We start from the raw sequence: 19,979 nt of genomic DNA, 5'->3' as shown, positions 1-19,979 counted from the left end.
GAAGAGGTTCTTCACTGAGAGGGTGGTTGCACACTGGAACAGGCTCCCCAGTGAAGTGGTCACTGCACCGAGCCTGTCTGAATTTAAGAAGCTTTTGGACTGTGCACTTGGTCACATGGTCTAAACTTTTGGGCAGACCTGTGTGGTGCCAGGAGTTGGACTTGATGATCCTTATGGGTCCCTTCCAACTCGGGATATTCTATGATTCTGTCTCCTTCTACGCATCTCTGTTCTCTTTCTGAGGAATCCAGTTTGCCCAACTTTGTTCCTATCCTTGTGCTTTCCCATGGAGAAATTCTCTTCACTTTTGAATCAGTCTGACCCTACAATATAATTTCTGCACTTCAGTTGTTTCATTTCACTTCCATCCTTGAAGCCTCAGCCTGGGGTGAGAAAACAGAGGTATTTACTTACAAATGACCTCTACTTCTTCAGAGGATGCATTAGCATGTTTTTTTTTTTACAGCTGTAGAATTATTTCAGAGCTTTTGAAACTAAGTTATACAAAAACTTAAGAAATTGCTTGTTCATGGGATAAGCGTAACCAAATTGTTAATGGATATTTTCTTAATTATCTTTGGCTTTCACAGCACATATTAAACCTTTTTCATGTCTCAGCAAGAGGTGAGGGTTTCTCAGATTTAGGAGTTGCACTCTGTCTATGCATTTTCTTTGCTGCATACTATTGGGAAAAAGAAGAAACACTTAAATTAAAATCTCACACAATCCGTAGGCAATTTACTTTATAGCCCCCATTTTTATTCTTTTTTTTTTTTTTTAATCTCTCTCAAATGTTCAGGATGTATAAATAAGTTTGGGCTCAGAAACTGGAATTCTGAAGTTTGCACTGTACTCGTTACCAGACTCATTAAATTTTCCATGCTATAACACTTTAAATGCAAACTGTTCTGTTGGATTTGGTTAACATTTAAGGCAGTCATCTTCATTTTCTTTGTAATATCATTCATTTTTGTAGCTTTTCACTTCATATTTTCTTGCATTTGGAAAAATACCTATTCTGACTCCCAGTGTTTTTCTTCCTAGATCTATAGGAAAAGATAGATGAACATTTTTGGAAGTTATTGTCACCATAAAAAAAAAAGGAGATGACACATCCAGAAAGACTTTCTCCCTGATCTCTGATAAACTCCATTAAAAACTGGAAGCACCCCCAAGACAACTTACTGAAATGAGTGAAACAGAAATCATTCTGTTTTCTCAAGGTGTTTAGTGCCCAAAGGATCAAGTTTTGCACGGATTTGCCTTCAGTATTCCTAGTGGGTCTTTTAGGCTTTGTTAGAGGGAATGATGAGCAAAACAGCAAGCTGGGGCCTTCTTCTAAACTCTGAAGTTCCAGTCCCAGGCTGATTGTCTTCCTGTTGAAGCCACTGACTTCTCAAAAACAGACAGTCTACCACATGCTACACAGTGGGCACATTGTGCCACAAATAGTGAATAGCAAGCAAGAGCATATCTGCACTGTGTAACACAAACGTTTCAGGTCTTCATCAGTTTCATTAGCTGGGGAGATGGAAATAGTGACTTTGGGAAGTTAAAGTCATAATGGCAATACGGGAATTCTATGAATAATTAAGCCTAAATCGAGCAATTAATGCCTGCATTTTGTTTAATGCTTGGTATTTTTCTTCAAATGTAATATTCTTTCATGACTGAGCATTCGATTTAATTTTAGTTTGATTGATTTGGATAACTTGTAGTAAGCCCATTTTCTGTGGTAGCACTTTTTAAAATTAAGCTTTCTGAATTTTTGCTTATTTAGCATCCTATTATATGTAATTGTTGTAATTTTTTACCAATAACAATTACTACAAATGGATAGTAATTACTTTTTAATTAATGTTTTCAAGTACAATACACTTAGTTTCTTGGAGAGGAGGGGAATCCTGGTCTGAGGCCATTATTTAAAAGAATGACAACAGACCAAGTGTAATACGGATAACACATGACCAGCATGTAAATTTTGCAGAATTACAGTAGATTCTGGCTCCTCATTATGTCACTGAGGAGAATAAGCAGGCCTCTTTCTTATGGGAAGAACTGAAAGAGATTATTAGTTCAAGGTAAAGACACAAACTTAGAAGCGTCTAAATATAAGAAGAGCTTTGCTACACTTAGAATTAAAAAAAAAAAAAAGTAACTGAAGCAAAAGGATAGGATAAATGGAGAATATTTTGCCCATGCAAAGAATCCAGATGCAAAAGATCTATTGAATGGATATTATTTTAGAAGTAAAAGTCCACAAGTAGTCCCTTGTCATTGCCTGTGAAATCATAGATGCTTCAGTAAAAACAATTCAGTCAAAACAATTCCATCCGAGTTTTGTTTGTAGGGTGTTTTTTTTCCAGCACCTAACTGTGCATAAAACATGCCATTTGTGACCAGAATTTTATTTTATTTTTATCAAGGAGAACTGGCTTAGGAGAATTGCTAAGAAATTATCTGATGTATTCCACTACCCTGTGACAGAGTAAACCTAATTGATTCCTGCATTACTTTCTAACTTACTCTTCCATATGGTGATGGATGCCTTGTAGTGTTCACATGGCATTGAATACAATACCCAATTATCCTTATTGTTGTGAAGATTTTCCTACACTAAATCTTCTTTGCTTTTGTGTGAATTTAAATGTGGACACTATTCAGAGATAGTATTGAATAAAAATCAAGCTATTACATGAGCAGCAAAACTAATGGAGCTTGGTTTCCCACAGACTTGTAAGTCCAATAAGCTTCCAGTAAGCTGTTCTCATCTTCCTTCTGTGCCCTGTGACACTCCAGATGGATAAGAAGCACTAGAGTTGTGGCTAATTGGAGGTCACGCATAAAACTGCAGGAAAACCAAGTATATTAATCATCTCCCTTTACGTATGCTGTCTTCCCAGCTTTTGTGTTGCTTAAAACTCATAGAAAGTGCCATTTTATTTGAAATTGGTAAAGGAGGTAATGTCAGGGAGAGATGTAATACATCTTTGCATAAGCCTTATTTCCTAAGGAAATAAGCTAAAAGTCCTCCTCCCCCCCCCCCCCCCCCCCCCCCCCGACTCCAGCCCTACATATTCCATTTGGTTTGTATTGCTATAAAGAAATGTTTCTCAAATGTGCTAATAATGAGTGCTAATATTTTATTTTGGCATACTATTGAATTCAGCATATCTCAAATTGGTGCTTGGGATGGGTTGAATATGCCAATATCAAAGAGGCTACAGCATCATACTAAGGATATAAAAAACCTTAGCTCAGGTCTTGTTTTAGCCTGACACTCTATTGTGCAGGACAAGTCACTCGGTCTCTGCATACCTTAGCCTTCCATTAGTAAAATGTAAATAATTATATATCTTCTCTATTACATTTTGAGATCTTTGTGTTTGACTATGACACAAACAAGGTCAAACCAGGATGTTTAGTTGAGCTTTTAGTTATTCCTTCATCTTATTCAAAATCCAAAACATACAGCAAACCTTCAATTCAGTAAAAATTTAGCTTTAGTAAGGACTAGTAAAAATGTCAGTTTTGCCTGTACTTTGTGAAAAGTAATATATAATCACAACTTCCTTATTGCATCTATACCCTGTGAGACTCTTTTTCCCTTAACTGAGTTCTAATTTGATTTTACTCCTTGGGGATTAAGACCGTGCTTTCTTTGAGGACATGAAGCTCAAATGAAAAAAATACTAATCAGACAAATAAAAAACTTAACAACAACCCAAAATAAAGACAAACTACTTATTTTGATGATGAGATAAGTGGTTTCAGCTTACAGCAAAAACAAGCATAAGTGCTCACAGCTGCACTACTGGAAACTCAATTGTCTAGTGTGTTTTACTCCCCCATCTCTAAGGAAATGTCTGTTTCATCTCAAGAGTATCTGTATAATTTCTTCACTTTTTTTTTTTAATATTACACTTAGATGCTGTGCACCTGCCTATCAGTAAAATTTTATGAACTATTTTAGTTTCAGATTACTGATGAATACTGAGCAAAGGAAGGCAAAATAAGAGAAGAGAAGCATCTGTAAAACGTCAAAGACAGGCTTTGAAACTGAGCTGCAAATAGCTAATCAGCAAGGGAAGGTGTGGTATTAGCTATGTGCAGGCACATTTCAATTAGCATTACAGCAGCATAAAGATGTATTGAAGCAAGTGTGTGCAGGCACAAAACACAAGCTTTTGAAGGACCTAGACTGTGCTGGTTAGCAGGTGCTACTGGCCTTGTTGAGTGCAAGTTTATGATGAAAGCAGTAGCTGGCTGCATTCATGGTTTACTTTACTCTATGCAAGATAAATCCTATATATCTCATTTGGCTCTTTTTTTTAATTATTATTATTATTTCCCCACCCCTATAAATAGTTGTTTCTCAAATGTGCTGATTGACTACTAATATATTATTTTGGCAAACTATTGAATTTAGCATATCTCAAATTGGTGTTTGGTATGTGTTTGAATATTCCAGTATCAAGGAGGCTGTGGGCACAATAATGACTATTATGTGACTACAGAACATGGACAAGATTCTGTTCTTGCAAATGTGACTAGATGACCTACAGTTAACTGCTGTTGTTCATGGTCACATCTGAAGTAGAAAAAGTGCTGTGGGCCTCTGTAAACTATGCCTAGAGGAAAGTGAGTAGAGCATGGGTTTCTCTTTTGCAAGCATAATTAATGCACTCAAATTATTTAAGAAGACAATGGCAAGAATGAAATGTGTTACAATCATGATATGACCTCTAAATGGGAAAGTCCTGAACTTTAATCCTCTGCAAGTAGATATTGGTCAGCAAATTTGTCTGGATTTCTCCTACCCAAAAAATGAGTCAGTCCCACTGAAGCTAAATTTCTAGAACAAGCTTCTTGGCAAGCCTGTTTTGGGTGATGAGTCCCTAACATCCTCTGTTTTCTGCCTTAGCAACATTTGCTACGGATGTAACACTCTTAGTCAAACGTGAGCAGCTCCAGTTGAAGTAGCAACAAGGATCTGAAAATATCTTCTTCCTAATTCTAACACCATTTCTAATTACTTTTCCTCTATTTCCCCTTTTGCCTCAGCTGATTTATTTAACATGTATACTTCAGCACATGTAGACACAAAGGAGCTTCTGAATTCAGCTTCTTCTATGACATTTAAAGGAGCCAAAACATGTATGCGTGACAAATCCCATTGTCCACCATGCTGCAATTCCTATGCCACTCCATCTGCTTCAAGCACAGCAGCAGCAACCTCACTAAAGTCATTAGTAAAGTCAAGTCAGAAAAATCCACTTAAAAGAAAGAAAATCATGATCTAGTCACTTTAATAAAATCTGTGCTGCAAACAAGAGCTTGTAATAGCTATGTTACATAGGACACTGTGAACTGGTTGGTATTAATGAAAATCTCAATAAAGCAAAATTCCCTAGGACAATTGAATTTGTTTTAATGCTTCCCACCTTCAAAAACTTGTTTTTCTTTGTACCCTATTTTGTTATGAAGATTTACAGCCAGCCTTTTAGCTGATGTTAAGGATGTCCACCTGCTTTGCTCATCGGGTACAGCTGAGCTCTGCTTCTGTTGGCAGGTTCTGAAACTCTATATAGCCACCAAATGAGGGTCTCAAATATATTCTAGTTCCTTTTTGAGTAATTATAGTGTGTGTTAAAAATCTTCACACTGAGTATGTAACACTCAGTTATAGTATCTCACTTTTTGGTGACCAGCCTAATCAAAGGCTTATTGTTGTTAGTATTTATTCATCATCTATTTCAAGGAAGCTGGTGTGGCTTAGAGGCTTAAGACTACTCTAACATTTTGTATGAGCAGTATAAATTTGGTGAATTATTTGGTCATTTTTGTAATACCTCTTTCATCATATCCGAGTTTTGACTTTCTGAGTCTTCAGCTATGAAAAAATCTGCAGCAATAACTAAAATATGAAAATGAAGAGGTTTTATTCACAAATAATCTGTGCTGGGTTAAATTATATGATAGGCAGTGTTCTTTTATCACCATCAATTTCAATTATGTTGATTATATCTACAGTTACTTCGTTGACATGACTGATTAATTTCAGTGGTGATGTACTACCAGGTCCACTGAAGGGATATTGTTCTCTAAAGCTGAAATCTTTTCCCATGTATCAATTCCCATATACTTTTGACTGTGTCTATGGAGGGATGTATTGCTTTTAGGTTTAATTTCATATCTAGAGTTAGGAAACCATCATGTAAAGTTGTCAAGTACTTTTTGTGTAGTCTGAGACATTGACTAAATGCTGTGGCTACGATACCACACATGACATGCATTGACTTTATGGACTATGCCTGAATTAGTACCGAAGGCAGTGTTGTGTTCACTTCCAGAGAATTTCATAGCACAGTTTTGTAGTAGTTATATCATTGTGATTTCTTAGCTGCAGAGGTTCTTTGGATTTATTTTTTGAACAAATTTGCAATTTCGTTGGTGCAAATGGGTGACTGACATTTGACTGATTCCTGTGACATCCTCATATTTATGTATGGGGAGCTGGTCTGTAGTACGACAGTGCAAGGAGTCGATACTAATGATTGGAGGCTGATTGTATTGTTTGTGTAAGAGATGAAGAAACTATATAGAGCCATCAGCAGAGAATGAGATTTCCAAAGTTACATTATGAATTTATTAGTAATATGGTATCAAAGAAAAGGGGGAAATACATAATAACACTTCAGTGGTATTAAACCCTGGAGCTTATTATAAACTGCAGTAGCTGTGGCATTGTATAAATATATCATCTTCTAAAAAGACTCATTTTGCTTATGCTCATTCCATCTGAGCCATTGATGAGTATTCACCATTCCATGTTTTATATGAAATAAATCAGTGCTTTTCTTCTAGTTAATGGAACAAAGCATGGTGTGTTATTTCCTCTATGAAAAAATGGATCAACAGGCTGACCCACCATATGGAGATATGTCAGTTGTTGTGCACTGACCATGCTTATGAAGAACTCATTCTTCTATCATACAAGATGAATTATTTGTTTGAATCTCTCACTTTGATTCTTTTCACACTGGGTCATTCAGGCTTTGGGGTCAGTGATATTACTTGGGACCAGCATATGCTTTATGAAGAGTTTTGTTTGACACAAAGTAACCCAGATAAGTAAAATAATGAAAACACAGTAATCTGTTTTAATTATCTGCAATGTCAGTACAAAGAAAATTGCTAGGAAGATCCATAGCTAGTAAAAAGATACTTTTTGTCTCTTACTGATTGGCTCCTTGAGATAAATTATTACCAGTTGAAAGTACACATCTTCCATGTCTGTTTTTGCTAAGATACAAAAATGTGCACTAATTTAGAGGCTAAGATTTTGCTATTGTTTACTAATGTTCATAATCCTCAGTTTGATGTATCTCTGTGGCACGGTTCACATAAAACAAGTGTCAGGCTTAGTTCACTCCGCGTTTGCCTTCTGCACCGTTAGTAATCTTTTTGTCAGCACTGCTGATGTGCCAGCAATCGCTAAGAAAGCTCACTGGGTAGCACTGAGCTACCTTAGTGTAGGGACCACCAGAACACTTGTGATATTTGGAAATTTTTAACAAGAGAAACACAGCAATAGTTTAAATAGAGCAGTGTTTTGAATGACTGTCTCATAAGATACCTCAGCACCGTTATGAATACTGTTATTTAGTTGATGCATACCTTTTCCATGACTACAGGTATATTGAGAGTTGCAGAAAATTAAGCACAATCAATATCACAGTGCTTATGACTGTTTTGGTGGCTTTTATCATCTGTAATGTGATCTGCTCGTAAGAAAATTCCTTTCCAAATTTTGCTGTTACCCATTCAGTGATTGTCATCCTTTTACTTGCAGATAGATAAAACTGCCTGTAGGAAGTAATGGAGAAAAAGGAGTAAAACCTTTATTTTGTTTTGTTTTATTTTATTTTATTTATTTTATTTTATTTTATTTTAATATCCTGGAAACCAGAAGCCTGTGTGTGTTAAGTATAATCTCTGCTTCCAACCTAGTGAATTCAGTACACAGAATGCCAATAAGTCTGATGGAATTGGCTACCACATCATGGAACTGGGACTGAAATGTGAATAGCACATAGGTAAGAGAGCAGAGACTTTTTACTTTCTTCCCCATAAGGCTTTTGCAGTAGCAGCAATTGCTATCTGTAAGGACCACTCCTACCGTGGAGTGCAGAAAGGCCAAACGGAAAATAGCCAGGCAAAACTGTTATGTTTTCCTTGTCCATCTACCCAGCAGTGGTGAGTACAGAGATTAACTGTGCCTTATTTTTGCTCTCTACATAGGAAAGACAACCTAGATTTAGATGATTAAATATCATAATTTATATATATCATAAATATGTGATATATATGGGATAAATGTGATCATATGTGATATCATAAACATACTTTTCCACTGGTGATAGGCAATTTCTAGTGCTGTTGGTGAAGCTGCACTCTTGAAAAGTCAGTCTTTCTCACTGAGTCACCAGATATTAAATATCTCTGCTCTGTGTAACTTTGTTCAGATTAACCTGCATTTGCATTATCGTGTCAGGTGTATATGTGCCACTGCCTTTAATGAGCATGCAGTGTGTGCTTTAGTTTCACTAGTGATTTATTTCAGAGACAAGTTGGAGGAAGCAGCCCAGAAAATATGTTGTCATTGAAGCACAAGGTGAACTTCAGTGTAGCGGAATCAAAACTTATAATGAAGATGATAATGTGAATTTCCAGTCTGCTGGAGAAAGGAGAAAAAAAAAAAAAAGGAAGAGGAGGAAGAATACATAACCTACTGTCTGCACTAGATAATACAGCAGAGTGGGGGGAGGAAGAGATTTTTATTGTTTTGTGTGGTAGTTTTCCTTAAATTCCACCCAGAAGTGAAAGAATTTGAGCAAAAAGAACAGAGAGTGCAACAGAGTTTTGGATGTATACTTGAGGCTAGTAAGTAGAAGGAAAGCCCAGGGCTATACAGAGCAGGGTGTAGGGCCTGGCGCTTGCTGGGGACCTGGGTGTAAGAGGCGTTGTGAGAGAGAAGGTAGGAAGAGGAGAGATTGTTCGGGCTGAGCTCCTCACTTCATGCACTAGAAATGGGTTAGTTAAAGAGTATGGGAACTAGTTCTTCAAAGCAAAGGGTGGCAAATATTTTTGCTCTGCTGTCTTTCTTAGAGTACATTTCATCACCACATACATGTGTTATCTTTTATTTTCTACCACTGACCTCTGAACCTGTTTTTCTGCTCTTCTTCTTTTTTCAAGGGTGACTCATTTTTAATTTATTTTTTTTCTGTATAATCCTTAAAGGGCAACCATAGCTTCAGAATTGTCCTTTTGGAGACCCAGCAACAGAAAAGCACATCTTCTTTGACTTTGACATTGGAGATGAGAAATGAATACAATATACTGAGTATAGCATATAGAGAATAGTAAATGATATTTGAAAACACATTTTGGATGTTAGGCAGTTTAAATGCCAGAGACATTTAGGCATTTAATCCCAGACAGCTATTGTAGTTAGACATTACTGAGGTCCTGAAAAGAAAGAAAGAAAATGGATGACTCAAGGAACTGTGGATAAAGGACCTGATGGATCAGTTACGTGACTTAGCTGCCTAAAGTCACACAAACAGCAAAATCAGGGAGATGAATCTGGTATAAATGTATTTAATCAATAAGAGACCATTTCTATTCCTTATTACCCTGTATGTTATTAGGCTTACATTTTCCACCAGGGCTCGGGGAAATTGAAATGTACAGCAGATGAACCTAAAAGCTTAGATCAATAAGCGCTACAATGTTTAAGAAGAATCTTTAAACTGAGCCTTAACCTTATTGTGATATGTCCTAGAAAAAACACTGTTTCTGTTAGCAAGGTTGTTTGTATGCTTCTCTTAAATTGCTTTTTGTATAACGAGGTGTATGTTGCTATAGGTGACTGTTAACATGAATACTTTGAGGTCATAGGTATATTATTAACTGGACAACACCAGTACACTTTTTCTTTTTCAGTCTGCTTGCAGAACTGATGCAGTCTTAGCATTTATGAATGGCAGCTTGTAGTTATAAGAGTCCATAAAGACAAATAACTTGTATTGCCTTCTTAGTTTTTCAGTCCTCTTATAATGGAAATAAGGTTTTGTCTTCTGGTGAATACAATTGCCACACAGTAATTGGGTCTCAGAAAAAAATCATTATACATATTTATTAAAAATAGTACTGTTTCATTTATCTTGTGAAACACTCAGTTCCTTCTGATACCTTCCAGAACATGTAGCTGTCTGCAAAGCAGACATAAGCTGATGTGAATTCACAATGGGAAGTGTTAATGCCCAGGTAGCAGAGGCTTAGGAGGGAAGGGTATCCAGGTCAGGTGCTTGTCTGTGAGAAGTGCCAAAGCCAGCAAATACACTCCTGAATCTTGTGGGGTCGATGCTGTTACTGTACCTGCTGCTCAGGTTGGATATCTGCATGTTACTGTGCCTGCTGCAGGTTGGATATCTGCATGTATAAAAAGACGGGCTAAGCAGGCAGCAGTAGTGGTGGAAGGAGCCTGGTGAGTAAGGAAAAGGATGTGGATGGACACGGCTGTGTGCTGGAAGGAATGAAGTCTGTAGGAGACATTCAGTCTATTTGCCTAGAGCGCCCTAATGTCTTGCTATAGTTAGGAGCAAATGACTGTATGAGGATCAAATGAAAAGAGGAACTGATGATCACCCTGTATGATGTTTTATAAACTGATCTTTCCTGTCATGGGCCTCATGTCACAGGATAGGGATCTATTATCTTGCAAAGAAAGTGCATGTAAATTCAGATTTGACTGTGGTGAAGCAACTGATATTTTGCAGATGTTATGTGCAAGGTGGAAGAATACATCTTTTCTTCCACAGTAGAAGAATGTGACAAAGACCTCTCATTAGTTACAAGTTTGAAGGAGGAAGAAGTGCTTGGAATGAGGTAGTGTTGAGAAGAGAATGCATCTCTGCTAATCAGATACATAAGAAAGGTAGGAAAATATTTCCAAAATCTTTGTGGGTTACAAGATGGGATAGCAATGTGTCACTGTTTTAGAGAGTGCCACAAAGATGATGATGTTCATCACAAGGGAAAACAGGAATTTCCCAATGGAAACTGAGTACTTTTTGTTGGTAAGTTCAACTACTGTCTCACATAAACTCCTTGGTCGTGTTCATCATGTTGCTGAAGGTTGTATGAGCACAAGGTAATGGAAAGGTCATGAGTTGGAATTAGCACTGAGAAGTAAGGGGAAGGGCAGCAGAGACAGTTTATGCTGGTGGAGGCTGACTGATGCTCTAGCATGGTGCACTGAGTACATTTGGTGGCAGGGTGACCCATGTGTTTTTGATGGCACATCCAGAGCTGTACTTGTGCTTTGTTTTTTGTTAGTTACCTGGTAGGGGGGCTGGAACTAGATGATCTTTAAGATCCACCCCCAGCTCAAACCATTCTGTGTTTCTATATCACGCTGTGATTCCTGTAAGTGGACCTTCTCTTCAGCATAGCCTTTCCTCCAGCTCTATCTTTGTATTTGCTTTTCAAGGTAATTTTCTGCCTTTACATATATATTCTCTGTGCACCCGTAAGGGTGCTATTGCAATACAGAAAATGGATATACTTCATGATGATACAGCACATTAGCAATTAAAGCAAAGAGCAAAGCACATCCTGAGATGCCTCTCACTGAGCAACAGAACATATTTAAAAATGAAATGAACAAAAAAGCTATTACAGACCAGCGAAATGGCATCATAAGTAAGAAATATTCACTTTTGGGGAGGTAAAAACAACAGAAATATGTTATGTAATATTTTATGTTTTATAAATGAAGCAACCACCTCAGAGAACATACTATCCAAATACTGCCTTTTTATAACTACTAGATTGCTATTTCAGGAAAACTGTTCTGCATTTGGTGTCATGTGGAATGGTACAATGTATTTGGTGCGAAAGAAAAAATATGTTGTTAAAACCAATGAACCATGTGTTTTAGAAGTTAAATCAGTTGTAAGAGAGTTGATACTAAGGTTGCTGAGATTTGTTAGCTGCCAGAGAACTAGAAAATGTTGAACTTTCAACCTGATGATAAAAGCCAGTGTATATGGTGGTGAGTCAGTGAGAAGGAAGGTGAACAATTTAAGGGAACTCTAAACAAACAAAAAATGTGTTGGAAAATGTAGTTATTGTTGTCCTAAATTCATACGAAGTAAATGTAGGAAGAGAATTTATTTAACAAGCTAGATGAGCCTAACAAGAGGATTTGCTGGGGGAAAAATGATAACTCTTCAAGGATAATGTAATGTTGCTCATTGTTCTGTGAAGACTACAAATATACAATGGCAAGAGGAACACGTTCAACACGGATTAGCCAGGGTGGGAATTCAAACCATGGAATCATGGTTGAAGGAAGCGTATGGAGGCTTTAGGCAGACTGCAGCACATACATTTGGAAGAGGGAAATTAATCTGTCCCATTTTGACATAAACTTTTGTCTGGTCAGGTGACTAGTAAAACAGAGGACTGCACTTTGGATTTACAATTGCTTCTGAGCTGTTTTTGCACAGTCTTAGCGATAAAAGGACTGTTATGTCTTTCGTTTTAAACTTTTATCTACTGAACACACAAGACCCTGAAGGGTGTTGTGTTTTTTTTTTTCCTTCTTCATCAATGTTTCTTCAGATCCCTGGTGAATTTTTTTTTCTTCCTTGAAGGTATGTGCTAAATGCTGCTTATAGGTATGTAGGGGGTTAATAAGAGTTGGCATCTTAGGTGCTCTGGGCTGCACCTGAGGGCTGGGTAGGATTAAGGTTATGAGGCACAGCTGTGGGGAGGGTTGAGGCCTTGACTTAGAAACAGGTAGAGCAGAGGAAAAGGTCTGTTGGGGGGTAGGTCCTGCTGCAGAAGGGCTTTTTGTCTTGCTGTAGTTGTGTGTGATTTGGGAGTGCTGCAAGGCAAGGAGCTGAATGGCTTTGGGGCTTGACTTGAAGAAGCGAAGTGAGCCAGCAGTTATGTGGTGGAACGCAATGATGAACTCACCAAGAGGTAAATCTCTGTATCTCCTAAACCTTTTTTTTTTTTTTGATTAGTATTATTATCCTGACAAGGAGGTAGGAAAGCAGATATGTATAAGCATGATTAAGGAATGGATAACAGTACTGGTCTCACTGTGACTTGTTCCTGTTGGGATGCTGTTGACCAAGTCTGGGACTAGGAGTGGATTCAGCCGCACCTAAGCTCCTTACCTCTTTGGTTCAAGGGGTTTAGAAAGCAAGGGGGTCCACTCTGAATCTCATGATTCATGAACTCAATGGGAGGGTCTCCCAGACATGCCTGACTTGCATGTCCTCAATGCAGTAAATAATCAAGTGTACCTTGTTACTTAATCGTAAGTTGCTGTCTTTTTTACAACTAAGCTTTGTTAGTTCACTACCTTATATCAATAAATATATTGCTGCTTCTCTCATACAAGTGAAGTATATAATTTCATGTGTGACAAATGTACTTATGCATTGTTTAATGAAGCTGAATCTGGACTGTGTGTTGTTCCGCCTGATGTCCAACTTCATTGAGTTTGTACTTCAGTCAGCACTGCGTGTGGCAGTTTTAAGACAGGCCTTTAACTTGCTTTCTTGTTTAGGTCTTTGTTACTCCAGAGGAACAGTGTGGTTGCTGTTTTGTGCCTTTTGGTGCCTGGTTCTCTTGGCTCCCTAAAATGGGAGGAGGGCCTCCTCTCTGCACCTGGGCCAGCCTTTGTTGGCATATGAGCAACAACTCGTGCTGAACTTCAGACAATTCTAGCCCTCATGAGTAGTGTGTCCTTCAAATGAAACCTATTTCTCCCACCCAAGCAATGCTGAGCACAATCAAACGTGTAGGTGGAAAGGTCAGGTGCAGCTCCTTCAGTTTCTATCCTGAATGGCTGACAGCTCAGCTGGGCCAGCTCCTCCTAAATTGGTAGCACAAAAAACAACAACAAAAAAAAACAGAATAGCAGAAACATCTTTGAATTGATACCTCAAGCACAAGGAACTAGCTGGCTGCTGTGATTGGGAGTTGCAGGAGAAAATTCAGTCAGTTTAAAATGCATTCATACCTTAATTATAGCTAGGAATAAATACTTTTTAGATGCTTCAGAGAACATTCAAGAACCAGCTTCAGAGTACAATTCCTTTAGTGTCATGCTGCTTTGCTGGTATAAATAATCCTAAAAGCAGTATTGCTGTGGGTGTGTCAGACCAGATATGTGCAGTGATGGGTGATGAGCTCTCAGCTGTGGTGTCTGATGTCACCCTGGGAGCTGAAACCCAGTGGTCCCTTGGGTGTCTTTTGTCTGTCCAGTGCTGTTCAATGTCACAGCCAGTGTTTTGGCTGTGACTGCAGTTCTCATGCACATTGCTTTTGTTCCGAGTCTTCATGTGTTCGTTTTCCCCAGGGAAGATTTTTCCTTGCTAATTTGTGTACCAGGCAACCATGATGGTATTGCTGTGTAACACCCAGTTTCACTAATTTGGGCTGGCGTGCCATCTGCACTGTCTAAAGGTCAGTCCATAGTGGTACTTATCATTCTGTGGTTTCTTAATAAACAGTGTAGTAGTGGTACACTGATTCTTGTTCCCTGTAGCATTAAGCCAGATCCTGCACAAAACCCAAAAAAGTACCTTTTACCTGGAAGAAACCTGTATATATTACAGTTTAGCACTTCTCGTCACTCCATTTCATTGCTCTGATCTTGTGGATATTGCTTGATGTTAATGCATGCAGTACTTCACAAATCCACTTATCTTGCCCTAACAGTTAACAACATCCCCTTGTTATATCAAGAAAAGCTTTTGGCTTTCAAGGTTTCCATGTAAGTAGCATTGGTTAAATTCAGCTATTGCTGAACGGAAGTATGAGTGCTGGAAGGTGGCTCTGCTTGCTACCCGTAAGGTCAACAGCTGTGTTAAGAGAGCAGCATTAGTCAGTGAATTGCAGAAGGAAGGAAAGAGAGAATCCCAAAAATCAGGCCTCTGGGATTTGAAGCAGCAAACTAACATTGTCAAAACTATGCGAGAGTTTTCAAGTGGCAGTGGCTTCTTCAAAGCTTTGTTTCTAGTGTAGGAAATAATCACTTCAGGGTTGTGGTGCCTTAGAAAATTGTAGAAGGAACTTCTCTGTCGGACATAACCAAAAGTATCATCACGTAATAATGGAGATGAAAAGCAAATTCAGGAACAGGGCAGTAAAAATAACTTCTCCCTGATCCAGACAGCGAACTGAAAACTTCATTCAGTACAACGATGTGAAAGTTACTTGATCTTGCTGAATGAGCATATAATAAAATACTTTGGTGAATTGAATCTTTAGCTCTCTTTTCAAAGAAAAGCATTTTGTTTCTTTTATTTAACAAAATAGTGAGGGAACAAATTTGAAATAATTCACAAAAACAGGGAGAAGGCGCTAGCACAACTCCCTTCTATACCATTATTCAGTACTCCAAGCTGCTAAAACAATTGTCCTTTATGTGGGAAACCTTGGTGAAAACTCTGCTGTGGGGAAAAAAAAAAAACTTGATCTATTTTTCACTTTCAAAGCCAGAGCTGGCTATAGCATAAACCTGTTTTCAGAAAATGCTCATCTGGTAATCTTTGGGTAGTAATTTTAACCTAATATTTTTGCTGAACCTGCATTTCTGTCCCTGTTCTACCTGAACAACAGCAGCAATGTGCAGCTTTTGTCCCTTGATGCTGACTACAGTCCTACCGTCACAGTGCCAATGTGAGATCTGCTTTTACAACAGATAAAACGGAGTGGTTTAGATCCCATTTTGATAATGGGCACGTTGGCAGGTGCTCTTTTGTCTCTCACATGTAAGAACAAAACAAGCATGAAAGGATTGTACAGGGGATGTATAAACACCCATGTTGTTGCTGTGTGATTTGATTCAGCTGTCCTGGTACAAGCAGCAGACCAGACTGCCTGGTGCAACCATCTCAATTTACCTGTTCACTGGTGCTTCTGGTGTTAGTATTGACATTTTTTTCTTAAATACTACTGCTATGAGAACCTGGTGTTTGATTCATCTGGCTCAATACCATGTCTGTAGCCATTCGCGTGGTCCTGAGGCAGTTTTAGTTGGCTCTGTCCCAGGTAATATAGGCAACAGATATGTCAGTGCTTTAGAAGTCAGTACCGTATTGTCTTTGATACTGTTTATTTTCTGTTGTTAATCTCCTTAAGACTGTGTGATACTTCAGGTTAATCAGAGAACTCTCACCCTTTTCCACAGTGGACATAGCTGCAGTGGGGAAGACGTTTGTTAGTCTTTAATTCTCTGAGGTTCCTTTTATGCCTTGATCACCCACTAGTTTTATATTTATAGACTCTCTGGCGGAGTTGTTTTTTGCTTTTAATGTGTTTTAAAAATAAACTAATTTTTTGACATCTGCAAACTGTTCCTCAGACATTCTTGGCTCATCTTGCTCTGCACTGTACTTGCCAGGGTTTGTTCTTTCTTACTTTCCTGTTTAAGACTTCAGCCTCCTGAAGGATTCCTTCTAGCTCTTCATAGCTTTCCTTGCTCTACTGCTTTACTACGCCAATCTCCTTTTTATCTTTAAAATCTTGTTAGGATAAATGATACGAGCTTGCTAATATGACATCTCTGTATAAAATCTGTGCTCCATGCAAAGAATTGCCTTTTATAGCTGCCTGTTCTAGCTCTCTTTAAAAAGCTTCCTCACTTTTATGTGATTTGGGTGCTTTTGATCACAGTGGTAGGAAATTTTAGCTTATGATGCTCCTATGAATTTTTTAAATTCAAGCTTCTGTTGTTAAAGACTGCATCTTCAACAGTATCATTACTCATTGGATACTGTGTACCACAAAGGACAAATTCAGGAGCTGCCTTAACTCTTAGGGGTTTGTGGGATGTTTTATGCAGTGACGGAGTCATTGACAAGGCCAGTTTAAAAGATGTTGCACATTGTGAGGATGTGTGTGGAATGCCAACACGTGGGGATTAGGAAGAGGAAATGTATTTCCTGAGGTAAAGTGCTGTAGAGTTAACCTTGTGGTAAAGAACGATATGTTGGAAGGATGGAGCAATGAATAAATTAATTGTGAAATACTCAGTTCAACACAGGATCACTTCTGGATTGATTAGGGCCAGATTTTATCACCAAGTTCTGTTTTACTTCATGACTCCAGAAAACTCATTATTACCGTGAATCTCATTTTGCCTCTGTTTGTACATAAACAGCCCTGATTTGATTCACTAAGGTGGAAGACTCTTTCTTTCTGGTTTAATGGGAAGCAAGCTTAACAGCACTGCTCCTAAAAGAGTGGAGCATGGTTGTTTGTGATCCAGACTGATAGAGGCAAAGATCATGTCAACTGTCTCCGTTCTTCTTAATGATAAGGGCTTAAAGTTGTCTTCTTTGAGAATCTGTAGGTGCTTGGCTGTTAATGGTTGCTTGGTGTGCCTAGTTACTCTTAATGGCAAAGCCTAATTAAGCATGCTATAGAAGTGAGATGGTTTTGTCCTTGTACAGTAGTCCCCAGACAAGGGCTGAACTGTTCAAAATACCTTCCGTACACATCACGTCCTTTCTCAATAGCTCTACAGAGGCAGATAAAGCTTGTGTGTTACGAGCTTTCCTTAAGACTCTAAGGTTGTTGTGAGAGATCAGCCAAGTTGGATACTTGTGGTGGTTTTTTTGTTGTTTTGGCTGAAGACCTTCCTTTTCTATATAGGGTCTTAAAATGGATTGATTTAATTAAACAACTTTCTGGTACAGCAATTAAATATGAGTACAGGGGAAGATATTTCTGCATTTTTCTGAGGAATTTGACTAGTCATAGCCAAAGGGAGACAAAACCTTAAAGCTGCCTGAAATAGCATGCTTCACCCTAGATATGGGGAAATAATCCCCGGCATTTAAGGTACAGCATAGCTGATGCTTTTTCCCTGTTGGAGTGGTGACTTGGTAGTATCTGAATCCATGCACCATCTGAACTGAGTGTCAGCCCCTCCTGCGAGACCCTTTCTGCACTTGTTTAAAAGTACATGTGAACACTGACGGGTTCTGGGAACAGGTCAGCCCTCACCCTTGTGCACTGGTGCTGTGGGGTTAAGAAGGGAGGGACTGTGGCTAGTCTGCCAAGGGGCTGTGGGCAGATCAGCAGGGCTTCAGGAGCAGGATTTATTGACTTCAGCTAGAACGGAGGAAGTGGATGGGAAATGAATCTCAGTCCCAATGAGAGACCAAGGGAGCTTAAATGTCAGTCTGCCTCACTTCCTCATAATATTGAAATCCTGAGAGCAAGAATTTTACAATGACCAATGGGAAAATCATGGCAGCAATGCAGTGATACGTATTTATCCTAATAACCCTGTCATTAAGGAGATTTTCCTTACAAGGAAGACTATCAAGGGCAGCCCAGAAAGCTTTACAACTGCTAAAGTAGGACAGGACTTCAACTTGAGGACCACAGCACCACATCTAGCTCTCAGAAAAGCTTGTGTGCTGAGCATGAATTAGTCCTTACTGAAGTAGAGGAAGCCTCAAGGATAAAAATTTGTGTCTAAATTAATACTTTAAGTATTTATACTTAAACGTTAAGTATAAATTAATACTTTAATATTAAAGTACTTATACTTAATTGTAAATAATTATATAAATATAAAAGATTTTGAAACTGTTGTTGCAATATACTTCCTTGGGCTTAAAGTAAAACTTCTTCGTTAGCTGCCCTCTAGTTTCTGTGACTACCTTCCTCTCCTTCCAAAATTTCTCACATTTTGCTTCTGTGCTTGGCTGGCTCTGAACTATTTTTTTTCCCCTTGCTCTTTTTTTTCTTGCTCTTGTGAGCTCAGGACACAAAGTGCATCTCTTGTCTTTGGCTTTTCCCGTTGCCCCAGTTGGACAGCTTTCTGGCTCCCTCAGCCTGAGCTCTTGGGGTGGATGACCAGTGAAAACTGTGGCTTGAAACATTTTAAGACTCTAATCTAATTTGGGCAAAATAAACTTTTCTTCCACTTTCTAGATGTTTCTAAACAGCTACACTGGGTTTGTGGAGGAGAGATCTCTGAATAGCATTTGATTTTAAACAAAAAATTAAAACATACAGCCCCACGCCAGTTATCAGGCTGATTATATTTTTAGCCTTTTTCTCTGTGAGCTGAGGTCTTTTTCCCCCAGTGAAGCTCACAGCAGAAGGTCCTGTTATCTATGTGGCCATTGGAAGGTGCTCGTTGTTTAAATGAGACACATTTGAACTCATGCTAGCAGTGACTCCTGGTGATGGAAGTTCTCTAGAAAAAGATAAGAAACTAGAAAACTGAAACTTTTTGATGCAGCACGATCTTTCCTTTTGGAATTCTTCAAAGTTAAATGCAAACTCTGAAAGCAATTCAGACAGCTTAACATATTTTCAAATTGGTACCCTGGGGATTATGTGAGTGAGTCATGCGATCCTTAATTGGGCCTGTCAGTGCTCTTCCTCAGACTGTGAAAGTTTCTTCTCCAAATATATAAGAAAATATGAAGAAACTGAGAAATGATCTGCAGCACAAAAAGCTTGAAAAGTCCTTTCTTGAAATATGGCTCAGCTTTGATTACAAAGCCATTTGCTCTTGTTATAATGGTCATAATCCCATGTTTTTACTGATGGTCTCAGCTCCTGTGTGACTGCTGCAAAGACCAGATTTTTGTGTGGAGGTTTATTAAATGTGTTATGACTATGATGCTTTCATGGATCAGATTTAGCAATTGAACATTGGGCATTGGTAATTGATAAATTTTTGATTATCAGCAAGTCCAAAAATGTGCTTACCTTGCATGAGGGATCAAATAATTCTAATGAGCTTTCTCATAGGTTTGTGTCTCTAAGATCAAAGCAAAGAGTCCGTTTTCCTGCTTTGCTGTATAGTACTGTCTTGTGTCCTGTGCTTCACAGATTTTTCTCTTCTATCCTGGCTG

General features: G+C 38.4%; 1 long non-coding RNA gene across 5 annotated transcripts in view; it reads left to right on the top strand.

The window, feature by feature from the left end:
• LOC308194868 overlaps positions 1-19,979 on the top strand; it is a 126,085-nt gene that overhangs the window by 88,960 nt on the left and 17,146 nt on the right. For all 5 annotated transcript variants that reach the window (XR_013950949.1, XR_013950950.1, XR_013950951.1 and 2 more), the window contains one exon: positions 10,920-11,005. This is a non-coding gene — a long non-coding RNA (uncharacterized lncRNA). The remainder of the gene's footprint in view (positions 1-10,919; positions 11,006-19,979) is intronic.

The sequence above is a fragment of the Anser brachyrhynchus genome, assembly GCF_964034855.1.
Source record: "Anser brachyrhynchus genome assembly, chromosome: 4".
Lineage (NCBI taxonomy): Eukaryota > Metazoa > Chordata > Aves > Anseriformes > Anatidae > Anser > Anser brachyrhynchus.
The sequence above is the reverse complement of the archived record's forward strand: the minus strand, read 5'-3'. Positions and strand labels throughout refer to the sequence as shown.